The sequence below is a fragment of the Trichechus manatus genome, unplaced genomic scaffold (genome assembly GCF_000243295.1).
Source record: "Trichechus manatus latirostris isolate Lorelei unplaced genomic scaffold, TriManLat1.0 scaffold00019, whole genome shotgun sequence".
Classification (NCBI taxonomy): domain Eukaryota; kingdom Metazoa; phylum Chordata; class Mammalia; order Sirenia; family Trichechidae; genus Trichechus; species Trichechus manatus.
In genome coordinates, this window is record NW_004443955.1 from 7,609,029 (window position 1) to 7,623,231 (window position 14,203).

Genomic DNA, 14,203 nt, shown 5'->3' on the forward strand with positions numbered 1-14,203 from the left:
TTTTCCTTCAAGGCTTTATATATGTCATCCCATTGCCTTCTTGCCTGCATGGTTTCTGCTGAGTAGTCCGAGCTTATTCTAATTGACTCTCCTTTACAGATGACTTTTCTTTTATCCCTAGCTGCTCTTAAAATTCTTTACCTTTGGTTTTGGCAAATTTGTTTATGTCTTGGTGACTTTCTTTTGGGATCTACCTTATGTGGTGTTCAACGAGCATCTTGGGTAGATATCGTCTCATCTTTCATGGTATCAGGGAGGGGGTTTTTGTTAACAAATCTTCTACAAGTCTCTCTGTATTTTCTGTTATCTGCCCCCCACCCTGTTCTGGTACTCCAATCACTCATAGGTTATTTCTCTTGATAGAGTCCCACATAACTCTTAGAGTTTCTTCATTCTTTTTAATTCTTTTATCTGATTTTTCCTCAAATAAGTTGGCATCGAGTGCTTTATCTTCAATGTCACTAATTCTGACTTCTACTGCCTCAATTGTGCTCCTATGACTTTCTATTGAGTTGTCTAATGCTGAAATTTTATTGTTAATCTTCTGGATTTCTGATTGCTGTCTCTCTATAGATTCTTGCAGCCTATTAAATTTGCCATTATATTCTTGAATAACTTTTCTAAGTTCCGCTACTACTTTGTGTGTTCTTTGGATGTCTCTGTGCTTTAATGGATTTCCTTTCTAATTTCTAGAAGAGTTCTGTATATTGATCTTTTGTATTTTGCCTCTGGTAATTCCAAGAAATTCTCTTCTTCCAGAGAATTTATTCATTGTTTATTTTGGGAGCTTGCTGAAGTCATCATGGACTGCCTCTTTATGTGACTTGATATTGACTGTTGTCCCCAAGCCATGAATAAGTTATTATAATTTTATTTTATATTTGTTTAGTGTGTCCTAGCTTCTTGTTTTGTTTTGATATGCCCAAACAGGCTGCTCATGTGTACTAGTTTGATTACTGGCGCCTTTGAAGCTCTAACATCCTGTCACCAGGTAGTTACTTCTGTAAATAAGTATGTGTACACAGGAGTCCATTAAATTCTCCTGTATGGATTCAGCTCAGGTGTCCAGCCAGTCAGTCACCAAGTGTGTGGTGCAGCCTCTCACCTACAGTCTTAGAGAGGCATGGGTGATTGGTGTAGGCACAGGTATCTGGCTGCAGTAGGGGATCACATGCTGAGCAAGGCAGGGGCTGACGGCTGTCCCTGAGTGACTGAAAGGAAAGTGTGTCCCTATTCCCTAGAGTAAGTAGGTAGGTGAGTTTTGCACAGCTGGATTATGAGGACCCTACTCTGTTGGCTTTAAAGACTCGGGAGCACCACTTATTCTTGGACTCCTGTAGCAGGTGACTAGGTGGCGTAGGTAGAGCCACCAGTCTTCAAGCCCTTGATGTAGACCAGTATAGGTGCCTGCTTAAAGGGCTGGGCTGTGTCAAGCATCACAAATCTACCGCTTCGCAGCTGAAACAGTTGAAGTTAGACTTCAGGTGTTTACCCGATCGTACTGTAGTAGTGTGGGCTTATGCTGTTGAGATAGGTCCACACAAGTCTATACAGGGGTGGAAAGCACTCAAAGTCTGCGGTCCCCTTATGCCTGTGCCTAGCAAAGGAGCTGTAACAACCCTGAGTTTCTGGCTTAGGGGAGCCAGTACCTTATTTTTTCCAACATTTGTTAATTTGTACCCTCTCCAAGGCCAGGAGAATGGGTCAGGGTGCCTTATGGCAGCTACTTCCAGCCCAGGGGACTCAGAGACTTCAGAAGCCGGCTGGACCGGTTCAGAGCAGGGAGGGAGGAGGTAAAAGGGAGACAGGCTTTTCCCAAATGGGCTTTTTTTTAAATCCCCGTGAAAGGCTATACACACGTACTTATCTTTAGCCACTTGGGAGCTGCTTTTCACTGGTTCAGAGTATCCAAGCAGAATCTCTGCTCCTGGATCTCTCTCGATGTGGAGACTGTCTCCCAAGCACATGTATGGAGCTATATGCTCGCTTCACTGTGCACCCCGAGCTGGTCAGGGCTGAAGAGCTGCGGCTCCCCCCAGAGTCCAGTCTGGCACTCCTCACTTCTTCCAAACTGTCTCCGTCTCCTGCTGCCACTCATCTTAGCCATCTTGGCCCCACTTCTCCTAAAGTTAACTTTTCTTGTCTTTTAATAATTCATTGTATTTATTCTTTGTTGTTGTTGAGAATATACACAGCAGAACATACACCAATTCAACAATTTCTACATGTACAATTCAATGACATTGATGACATTCTTTGAGTTGTGCAACCATTCTCACCCTCCTTTTCTGAATTGTTCCTCCACCATTAACATAAACTCACTGCCCCCTAAGTTTTCTATCTAATCTTTTGAGTTCCTGTTGTCAATTTTATTCCGCATAGATAGTTCTTAAAAGACCACAATGCTCAAAGGAGACTTTCTTTACTAATTAAGCTAAACTATTGTTTGGTTTAAAGAAGACTTCAGGGGATGCATTTTGCACTGAGACAAGAAGAACTGGATGATGCCTGGCTATCATTACTGAACATTTTGATCAAAAATTTTACAAAAAAACTGATCAAAAGAGGGAAAATGGAGAATAGAATTTTGAATTCTCATGAAATACAGACTTTCTAGAGCCACTGAGGCTGAACAAACTCCTGAAACTATTGCCCTGAGATAATTAGGACATATTATCAGGAAGGACCAGTCCCTGGAGAAGGACATCATGCTTGGTATAGTAGAGGGTCAGCAAAAAAGAGGAAGACCCTCAACAAGATGGATTATCACAGTGGCTCCAATAATGGGCTCAAGCACAGCAACAATTTTTGAGGATGGCACAGGACTGGGCAGTGTTTCATTCTGTTGTACATAGGGTCTCTATGAGTTGGAACTGACTCGATGGCACCTAACAACAACAATCTTTAAACCTTAAACCAAAAATATCCTGAATAACAGTTTAGCTTAATTATTGAAGTTAGCCTTTCATAATAAATGAAGTAGGGTTCAACAAAACCAAGATAAAAAGGTGTGACAGTGTCCACTGAAGGTCAGAAAGAACTGCAATCTTCAAACCCCGATGCTACCTACCACAGGTTTCGAATTTAATAATCCATCAAATCTTCCGTGTTTACTGTTTATATTGGTGGGTACAAAACATTTAACTGGTTCATAATAATAGCCTTTAGAGGCACCATCCAGAAGTCTACAAAATGGAACCCACACTGTGTTCTGCTTACTTAGAATTAATCAAAGGAACTGTTACAGTCATAACACATCTTGTGTGCTGATAACAAAATGCATACGAATTCCTGTAATGATTCACTAAAGTTGGCTAGCATTAACGCATCCCTAGGGAAAACTGGAAGCAAAAACTAGGTAAGTACCAGGAAGAAACATATACATGGTTAAACCAAGTTTCTTTTCTTTCTTTTGTCATAAGCCGTCAATGGTGACAGCATCATTCATCATTCGGTTAACCTTTCTCTGGACAGCAGAAAGGAGACACAAATGTTAATTGAGGTTACTGTAGAGGGTGAAATGCAAGACTTCAGGCACCAAATCCCTTCCAGTTTCCACATAATTAAAGGGATGCAGGCTGGTATCCATGCCTAGCAGGCACCATGTGTGGTAGATTCTTGAGCCCTACTCCACATCTGCTGCATCAGACCCTGGGGAAAGTAGAGGTGGAGTCTCCACATTGTTCAACAAGTACTCAGGAGCTTCTTGGGCCCAGTGAAGTCAGACAATCAAGGCAGAAGAGTCAACATGGGCAGTAGCATTTAGAGCACCTACATGGGCTGCAAGCTCTCAAAGGACCACTAATGAAATCGCTGAGCAGCCTAAGAGCTTTCAAAGCTCATCCCAATCATCAACTCATGATCCCCATTGGCCCAGCGCAGAAGGACTGCAGCAGCTTGCTGAATGTCTCCTAGAGGGTACCAGGCCAGAGCTGCTCTAGAGCCCTGAGCCAGAAGTTCTGGCAGCAATCTGGCTGCTCGCTGCACCAGGCTTCCCACTTGGGAGGAGGGGCAGGAAGAGCATGTCTGTTGCCTTGGCTTGTTTCAGTCTTAGCTGCCTTGGTAGATTTTTATAGTTTTCCTCACAATAGTCTAATGTATGTGTATCAGGTTTATTCCTGAGCATTCGATGGCTATTTTCTCTATTGTAAATGAGAGCTTTATTTTCCGTTTTACTTTATCGGTATTTGGTATTCACTGATGTGAGGTTCAGTTACTTTCTTTTTTTTTTAAGTTAACATTATTATCTAATCTTTCTTGCTCAACTGTCTTATTATTCCAAAGGTTGTCAGTTGATTCTATTTTCAGGTAAGTAATCAACTGGAAATAATGACAGTGTTGTCTCTTCCTCTGTAGTATTTAGATCTCACAGTGGTCTGATGTATGTATATCAGGTTTATTCCTGAGCATTTGATGGCTATTTTCTCTATTGTAAATGAGAGCTTTATTTTCCATTTTACTTTATTGGTATTTTAATTTGCTCTTTGAGAGGCTTGGTGAGAGCCTCCCCCAGACAGTTGGAGAGTACAGATATCTATTAACTTCTCAAGTCAGTTTCTCTGACTTGATGGCGATCCCTCTAACTTTTCAACAGTCGGTTTTACGTTCTCTGTAGTTTTTGTGGATAATATTTATCTAATCAGGAAAGATTATATTCCTAGCTTATAATGTGTTATGATCAAGAACAGGAGCTGAATTTCACAATTTTTCAGTCTCTATTGAAATTACATCTTTGTTTTCTTGTTTAACATGAATACGTAGTGAATTCCATTAATAAATCTACCAAATTAATCCATCTTTGCCTACCCAGAATAAACCATACTTGGTATTTTTTATTTAATGACTGCTGGATTTCATCTGCCAATATTTTATTTAGGATGTCTATACCTATATTAAAATGTAAGAGTTGTTGACAGTTCCTTTCTATTGAGGTATGTTAATTTAGTATCAGTTTTACATTAGGTTTATAAAATGAATTCTCCATCTTCTATCCATGTCCTAAAATAAGTTATACAATATATATTTATCTATTCTTTAAAGGTGTGATAAAATTTAAATGTAAAATATACCTTTTAAAATGTAAATATTTGGGGGACCACATACCATCAAGAAAGCACGGCCAGGAGCAGAGTGCGTCCTCTGGACCACGGTCCCAGCGCAGAGAAGCTCCTAGTCCGGGGGAACACCAAAGAGAAGAAGGCCGACAGAGAGAAAAAGCGTTCCCCTGGAGCTGACGCTCTGAATTTGGACTTATAGCCTACTTTAACTGTGAGGAAATAAACTTCTCTTTGTTTAAAAAAAAAAAAAAAAAAGTAAATCTTTGTCTATCTTTTCCACTTTTTTATGTATTTTTAAAAAATCTATTCTGATTTTCTACTGATTCTTTCACATTTTAGTAATTTGTATTTCCCTAGAAATTCATCCATCTAAGAGTTTATATATATACTCTTTGTTCATTTAGTTTTTGATACTTCAAATAACTAGATTTTTAAAAATTTTCTTGTTTTTTAAAGGTATATTGGTTTTGCTTTGTGAGATTACTTCTGTTTAAGTCTTTACTAATTCCTTCCTTCTACCTCCTTAGTTTTATTTTGATATTCAGTTTTTAGTTTTTTAAGATACAGGCTTAACTATCCAAATTTTAAACTTTCTGCTTTTCTAATTTTTGTGTACTACTTTGATATATGCCCTCTCATTATTATTAATTTTTTAAGTCTGGTATATCAATTTTAAGTTCTGGTGTTATCAATTTAAGCTAAGACTGAGAGTGTTTTTTAAAAAATGTTCAAGTGAAAATTATATATACAAATATATTACTGTATTACTATACTTTTGTTGTTAATTTCTAATTTTATAGCATTGTGGTCAGAGAATATGAGTTACATGACATATGCTTTTTTGGAATACACTAGGTATTATTTGTGGTTCAAAGATAATTATGTTTTCAAATAATATTTTTTGTTTGTTTCATGCATACAAATCTCTCTGTATATCTCTGGGTTAGTCTTACCAACTGTTTTATTTCATTTCTTTGCTAAGATTCTGGCTTTTTCAATTTCTCTTTTATTTCATCAGCATTGGTTGTATGTATTCAAGCTATACTGTTTATCACATAAATGTTTATGATTATTCTTGTTTTAGCAATAAATTTTCCTTTGATCAATATAAAATATTCATATCATTCTGTTTCATGGTTGTTGTTTGTGTATGGGTGTGTCTTTGTACTATATTTGTCAAATAAGAACAGCGCAAAATCTGGGTTTTTTAGTGGAATTTCCCTGATTTATATTTTTAAATCCCTTTATTTTCAGGCTTCTGGATCAATTTGATTAAAATTTATCTTCTGTATATATCTAGAAGCCCTGGTAGCACAGTGGTTAAAAGATCGGCTGCTAACCAAAAGGTCAACAGCTTGAATCCACCAGTCGCTCCTTGGAAACCCTATGGGACAGTTCTACTCTGTCCTATAAGGATGCTATGAGTCTGAATCAACTCAACAGCAATTTTTTTTTTAATATATGTGTAAATATATATATATCCTCATAACAATTTCTAAAACAAAATAGACTCCCAGATTTGGTGTAAAAAAAACCAAACTCCAACTATATTATATATTTATAAATTAAACCTGTTTGCATTTTGTAATTAGTGATTGTTTTAATGTATTTCGGCTATTGTATTTGTTCTGTTTTAGTATAATTTCTTACCTTTTTTTCTCTTTAAATTTTCTATTCTTGCATTTGGTACACTGACTGAATTCTTTTTTTTTTTTTTTTTAATTTTTTTTTTTTGTGTCTATTGGTTTGGGAGTTACACTATTTCTGTTCCTCTGATAGGTATGCAAATATTTAACATATATATTTACTTGTACATTTTTCATTTTGCACATTTTGTACATTTAACTAGGGTATCTCTGTTATACATGAACTAGAGAAGGCCCACAGCAAACTTTCCATTGTTCCTCCTTTGACTTTCCAATCTCCTACCAAATGCAACTTCGATGTCATTATTTATATGAAGATATTATCAAAAAAAACTTTACTGTAACTTTCACTGGTTTCTTTCTTTACTACTACTAACTATATCCCATATTTGCTGTTTTCTTGCTTTAATTTGATCTTCCTGAGTAATTCTTTCAGACATGATGTAAACCAAGTAAGACTTTACATATTTCAAACTACATAGTTCAATTCAGTAAAATATTTTATTTTTAAAATAATGTTCTTTCCTTCTTTGAAAGTAATGCTCTATTAACTTAAACAAATTTGTTTCTTACTACTATCGTTTTTCACTTTGAGGGTGCTTAAGAGTTTTCCCTTTATCTTGGGTTACATTTCAGCATGCTAGTTAACATATCTCTTTTGGCTCACTCTGCTTAGCACTCAGTATGCTACTGGCACATGAAGAGACAAATATAACCTTCCCATCTCAATTCAATAGTAAAAATATGTATTGTTCAATACACACAAAAATTTCAGAAAAACATTACAAAATAAAAAGGCAACTATTTTGTTTACTAAAATGTATCAGAAGAAACTATTATAGAATGCATTTGTAACCTTCTGGTATGGAGTCTCAAAGTCATAAAGGATTCTTAAAGAATATAACATACAGGACATACATTCTTTAAGAATCCAGAGATGTGATTACCTAAGAATTTAAAATTTATTTTAAATAAAAGGCCACAAATACTGTTAAAAGATAACTGGAGTGATTTAAAATAGATAATCCTTCATGACAGATTGGTATGGGAAGTGAAGGAAAAAAAGAGAATGATAATCTCTAGGTTAATTTTGATTCTCAGGATAAAGCTGTGTACGTTTTGTGACTCATATCCCACATCCCTGCCCCAAGCAACCAGAATTTTCTTATTTTGTATTTGTTGGTGTTGGGAAGAAAGATTGAACTCAATCCAGAGAGTGTGAGTTACAAGTGCTACTACTCAATTCCAGCCATCAGCAATTCCCTGCTGGACCAGGGTAATGGCTCCTAACTAGTTCATTCACTCACTGTTATTTGTCACTTTCCATAAGCTATTTGCCACATTACAGTGTGGCGATACAAAATATGACTAAAATACAGTCCTCCCATGGAGTTTCCCAGGCAGCGGTGATGAACAACAGTGTTAAACCATTTCCCATGACACTTACAAACAAAATACCCGCCAAGGTCCACACAGCACAGAGGAGGGACTGTGCCAGGAAGTCAGGGACAGATTCCCAGAGGAGAAGATAATATATGGTCTAGGTCTGCCTGGAATGACCTGAATGCCTTAGTGTTAGTTCATCCCTGACCCTACTACTCCTATTCTCATCTTCTCCCTTGAATTAAAAACAAATGTTTTGAGTGTCTTGCAAGATTTGGTCCTTCCCAACAATACCTCCAGCTATTCCTTCTAAGAACCTTGTGCAATCTTCTCACTTGCCTGTGTTCCCATGAATGTGCCCTGTCCTTTCTGACCCCATGCCTTAATCCAACTGTTTTCTCCATGTTCTCTTCATCTCCCCTCCTAAAGCAAGGGGACCACATAAATTACTGTCTAAATCAGGACCCTCCTAAAAGTGAAAGGGACACCATAATACCTGTGTCAGCATTACAGGCATAAACCAGGCCTGTCCCCAGCAGAGCAAGAAGCATGGTCACCCTACCCTGAACAATCTCTCCTATTCCCACTGGATAAGGATCACTCTCTTCCAGATCCTTATATGAAGTCATATCCCTGACACACATCATCTTCTGCTCTGTAGGATGGTCTTGTGTGCCCTTGTCTTACACCTACTAAGAAGTCATCAAGAGCTGGAAAAATTGTGAGGGGTTTAGGGTCAAGGCCTTGATCCTGGCCCCACATGAAGAAGCCACTTCATCTCTCTCAGAACAATTTCCTCCATGGTGAACTAAGGATAATTATTCCAGATTACTTCACTGACTATTATGAAATCAAATCGAATAAGATTACCCAGGGTAAAATGACATGTTACTGATTATAAATGCCTTAAGACCAGTGAATAGCATCCTCCTCTTTAAAGTGCAGAATCCCTCACATACAATGTCCTCAAAAAATACCTCTGAGATGAACTGACAGCATCCATTGCACCAGCCCCCTGGCCCAGGCCTGCAAGGAAAGCCTTGGTCCCTCCTGTTTTTGCTAGGTACCATAGTGCACCTTCAACTGGGGCCCATCTATGAAAACCCCTTCCCCACAACCTGCATAGCTGAGGTTCTTTCTCAAATGTCTCCTCACTGTGAACCACAACTCCCTATGTGCTCATCCCACAGCAGGTGACCAGTGAACACAGCCCTGGTGGGCAGAGAAAATGCTCAGGGACCTCCACAGCAGGCCTAGGGCTGACCTTGGCTCCCACAGCTGTGCTGTCCACTTCTCTTCCTTCAGGCAGCTCATGGTGATAACTGAACTTCCCATCAAATACTTGTCTCAGATATTTATTACACAGGCGGGTGTAATCATGCTGGCTGTGTTTGATGTCACGAAGATCAATAAGCTCATCTCCAAAACCTGTCCTCTTGGGTACGATCGCTTTCCTGGCCCTCAGGGTTCAGGGGGAGGGGACTGAGGCATGCTCTCTGGGTTGGTCTGGCCCCAAATGCAGGAGGGCAGTCTCCCTTGGCAACCTCGGACGCAGAGCCATCCCAGAAAACTCCATACGCTGCAATATCTGGTCCTCTGAGATTCTGTTCACACCTCAAACTCTTGCACAGGGATTTTGATTTTTTTGCACATTGGATTTTGTCGGCCATGGGAGCACTCTGTGGGCCCTTGCTGTCAAGGGATTTGGTTAAAGAAAAGTTGGATGCCAGATGCTGAAGATAACCTGTCAAGAGCAATGGTAAGAAAATCCCAACTCAGCACTGAAAGCCTAGAAGAAACAAGCACCCCTCTTCAGAAGGTTAAAGATGAAAGGCAGAGGCAGAGTGGCCCAGAGATGGCCCAAAAGTGAAACCAATTTAGAGGGAGGGGTAGAGGAATTCTTTTGCTTTGTTCAACTTTCAGAAAAGTAAGACACAAGAACTCTGAAAGCAGGAGCACTTCTCAGTCATGATTAGGGGTAGGCCAGCTTGGGGTAAATCACAGACTATGGAGTTGGGCCCACTGAAAGCCAGCTGGGCAACCAATCATTGGGGAGTTACTGAACCTGTCTGAGCACCAGTCTCTTCCCCTGAGAAATGTGGATGCTAATGGCGACTTCACAAAGCCTGATGTATTTGTTGTTAGCTGCCCTCAAGTCGTTCTGCAACTCATGGCGAACCCATTTATTAACACAACAAAACGAAATGCTGCCCAGTCCTGTGCCATCCCCATGTTGGTTGGGGATCACACTGTTGTAATCCATAGGTTTCCTTGGCTGATTTTCAGAAGTAAATCGCTAGCTCTGTCTTCCTAGTTTGTGTTAATTTGGAAGCTCCACTGAAATCTGTTCAGCATCATAGCAACACACAAGCTTCCACTGACAGAACGGTAGTGGCTGCATATGATGTGCATTAGCCAGGAATTGAGCCTGTATTTCCCACATGGAAGGCTGCAATTGTACCACTGAACCACCAGCACCACCATACAAAGCCCCAAACCAAACCCATTGTCACTGAGTTGATTCTGGCTCATAGAGACCCTGTAGGAGGGAGCAGAACTGCTCCATATGGTTTCCAAGGCTGTAAATCTTTATAGAAGCAGAAGGAAATAAGCCATCATGTGTCCTGATCAGCAGAAACCTGGCATTCAGTGAGTGCTCAGAAAAGGAGCTTTACTCCAACATGTGGAAGTGAAAGAGCTCAAGGATGACCACCCAGCTCTCTCAGAAAGAGCTGAATGGGGCAGGAGTGCTCCAGGTCAGCTGGCAGACACTCAAGTCCCTGTAAGACAGGCCAGGCTCCAAGCTCACTGAAGGCAGACACATTAGTTGGGCTTTCAGAGGCTGACTGAGGACCATGTGCACTCATCCTTCCTCCCCAAACTTAACTGAGATGCTAGAGAAAATAATGAAAGAAAAATATACCCATGCCATCATTCAGGAGTACACAGGCAGGGAAGAACAGAGGATGCTTTCTGGACAAGATAAAACTAGTGGGGTCTGCAGAGAGCAAGTCAGAAGGTGATATAAATTAAATTGTGTCCCTCAAAAGATATGTTGGAATCCTAACCCCTGTATCTGTGGGTTTGACCTTGTTTGGAAATATGATTTTTGTTATGTTAATTAGGTAATACCAGGGGAGTAGGATGGGTTCTAGACCTAATCACTTTTGAGTTACAAAAAGAGCAGATTAGACACGGGGGCAGGCACACACATGGGAGAGGGAGGAAAGACAGACACCGTGAGGATAATCTATAAGCCAAGGAAGCAAGGAATACCCAGGACTACTGACAAGCAAAGAATGGGCACGGCACAGCATAGACCATGATTTGGACTTTTAGCCTCCAGAACTGTGAGAAAATACATTTCTGTTCATTAAAGCCACCCACTTGTGGTATTTCTGTTACAGCAGCACTAGGAAACTAAGACAGAAGGAGAACAGAAATAAGTATTTTTACAATTATTAAAAGAAAAAAAAGGAAGCAAACTTTGACAAAAGAATCAAGCCTCCCACATCTCCCTCACAGTAAAAGTCAAGGCTGGGTCTGCAGGCCCCCCATGTCTCTGATTCCTCTCCTGCCCACCCCTCACTGGCCCAGCCACATCACCCTCCTCCTGATCCTAGAACAGGACAGGACGTGCTCCTGTCTCAGTGCCAATAAAAACTCATTTTTTTAAAAGATAAAATCACGGTATTTGCTCAAGTATAACATGAGCACGTGTCAAAGTTCTGATTCAGTCATTAATTAACGAGAGAACCAGTAAGGTGTTAAAAACTATCCAAAGAGCAGACACGTGTATGCGTTACCAGGAATGGTGAACCAACTGAACTTGTCAATAAAGGAGCACTTCCAGCAGATAAAAGCTATTTGCTTTTCTGTGGACAAGAATCATTTGCAATACTAATGGTTTTTTGGAACTTGTTCGCTACTACAGAGCCTACCCCTCATTCATGTGGACCCATGCACAACTGGATGGAACTGTTGTGTTCCCTAGGGTTTTCACTGGCTGATTTTTGGAAATAGATTGCCAGACCTTTCTCTCTGGTCCATCTTAGCCTGGAAGCTCTGCAAAAACCTGTTCTGTATCATAGCAATACACACCACTGACATGTGGGTGGCAACTGTGCATGAGGTGCATTGGCAGGGAATGGAACTTGGGTCTCCTGCATTGAAGGTGAGAATTCTACCACTGGACAACTGATACTTCACTTCTGCAACTTACAGAGTTGAAAAATAATTCAAAGACAATGTAAGGAACAGTCCACTGCAGGATCAGAGAGCCTAGAAGGGGCAGAGGACCATGCCTAGCACTCCATACCTAGCTGTCCATAGGAAGCCCAGTCATCTTTTGTTTGTTTGTTTTGCATTTCAAAGTCTTTCCCACCATCTCCTCAGAGGACTGTTACACTGGCTGCTCTTCCCCTCAAGAACGCTACACCTCCCCCCATTCCACATTACTTGCTCCTCCACCTGCTGCTCACCTTTCTGTGGGCCTCATCCCTATCTCTGGCTCCAGCACTCCCTATCTACTTTCCCTGCATTATTGTTCCTGGAGTGTCTACAAACTGGTGATCTTTCTTTCTCTTCCCTGCCTCCCTCTCTCTAGAGGGCAAGGAATTTTGTCTGGTTTGATCACTCCTGTATTCTCAGATCCTAGAATTATGAGTGATAGTGTTAAGCCTTCTCTAAATATTGGTTGAGTGAATGTGCAAATTAAAAACAAACATAAGCAAGGCCAAGTAATAAAGGGGCGGTTTAGAAGGCTGGTTCAGAGGAGGATTTTGGAGGTGCAAACACAGACTGGCTGGCTCCATGCACTTTATGAAAACAGGCTTGGTCTCCCTACCACCACCCCTCCCAGAGCGCATTATTTAGAAACAGCCTCTCTCCAAATTAGGTCTGAATATTTGACAACCCAGATGCTGCAATGGCACATCTTAAAACTTCCTTCTCTGAGGCCCAAAGAAGCAACATTTCCTTTGCTTACCTGAAGATTCCAATCGTATCCAAGAACTCCACTGTTCTCCTTTCAGCGACGCCCTCCAAGACCCCAAAGGCTGGCATGACTGCACTGTGGGCCTTTGAGCACCAACATGCCAGCCTCACGCAGGCCCCATGCTGCCCCAGTTCCAGAGCCATCAACTTTAACAGCATGGAATCTAAGAGATCCCCTCCTGGCAATCCCATTCTCCATGGGGTCTGCTGTGCTCCTGCAGGACACACAGCTGCCAGCTCCCAGGACACAGATCCAGGCTCTTTGCTGCTACCCTGCCTGCCTCCTCCACTCACATGACTGCTGTCCTCCCCACCAGAGCCAGGGTTTGATCTACAATCACTCGAAGGTGAAAACAGTTGGGAATTGAGTGGACACGCATCTGTGATGCAGCAGGCCAGGTCCAAGGCCCAGACAGCTTCCTGCTCTGAGCCTCAGCAACCCTGTGTGAGGCTCCTCCCACCTGGCCTGAGCACAGGTGAGGCACAGGAGCAGCTCTCCACCTAGTACTGCAGGTCCTTGGTAGATTAGCACCCTGTCTCCCCAGAACAATGCTCAGGCATGCGCTTCGCAGTCTCCCAGAGGGCCCAATGGGAAAGGGCCCCAGCTGCCCATGGTGGTAGCTTGTGTTTTAACACACTGTGTACTGACTTCCCTCCCTTCCCTATCACCTGTCCCCTCCCCTAACAGCACTTCCCAGGATCACCTCCTAAATAAACTACCTGCACTGAAATCCTTATCTTGGGGTTGTCTTCCGGGAGAACCTAACCTAAAACTCTAGGGAAGGGAATAAATGGTGTTTCATCGGAGCCATCGATGAATGCAATCGCAAACCCTTGAATGCAGGATCACATTCCACCTAAACGTGTCCTGCATACACTGCCCCTCCCCGCAAACTCTGTCCCTGACCGCGGCGTCATGGACACACGTGAAAGAAAGGGCTGTAGCAGAGAACAGCACTCTCGAGCTATTTATGAGCCTGCATACATGAAAATGCAGCTTCTGGATCTGCTAAAAAGGGATGGCTGACGCCCCACGCTGTCATAAATATACAGAACCCATAAAAACATCTTCAAATATATTCATCAAAAAAAGATTCCATTATTGTTACTGAAGCTTCTGAT

The 14,203-nt window shown here is 41.2% G+C and overlaps 1 protein-coding gene across 1 annotated transcript in view; it reads right to left on the reverse strand.

Moving 5' to 3' along the window:
- Positions 1 to 14,203, reverse strand: part of LOC101347897 (neuronal acetylcholine receptor subunit alpha-7) — a 249,285-nt gene that overhangs the window by 105,006 nt on the left and 130,076 nt on the right. The window lies entirely within an intron of this gene.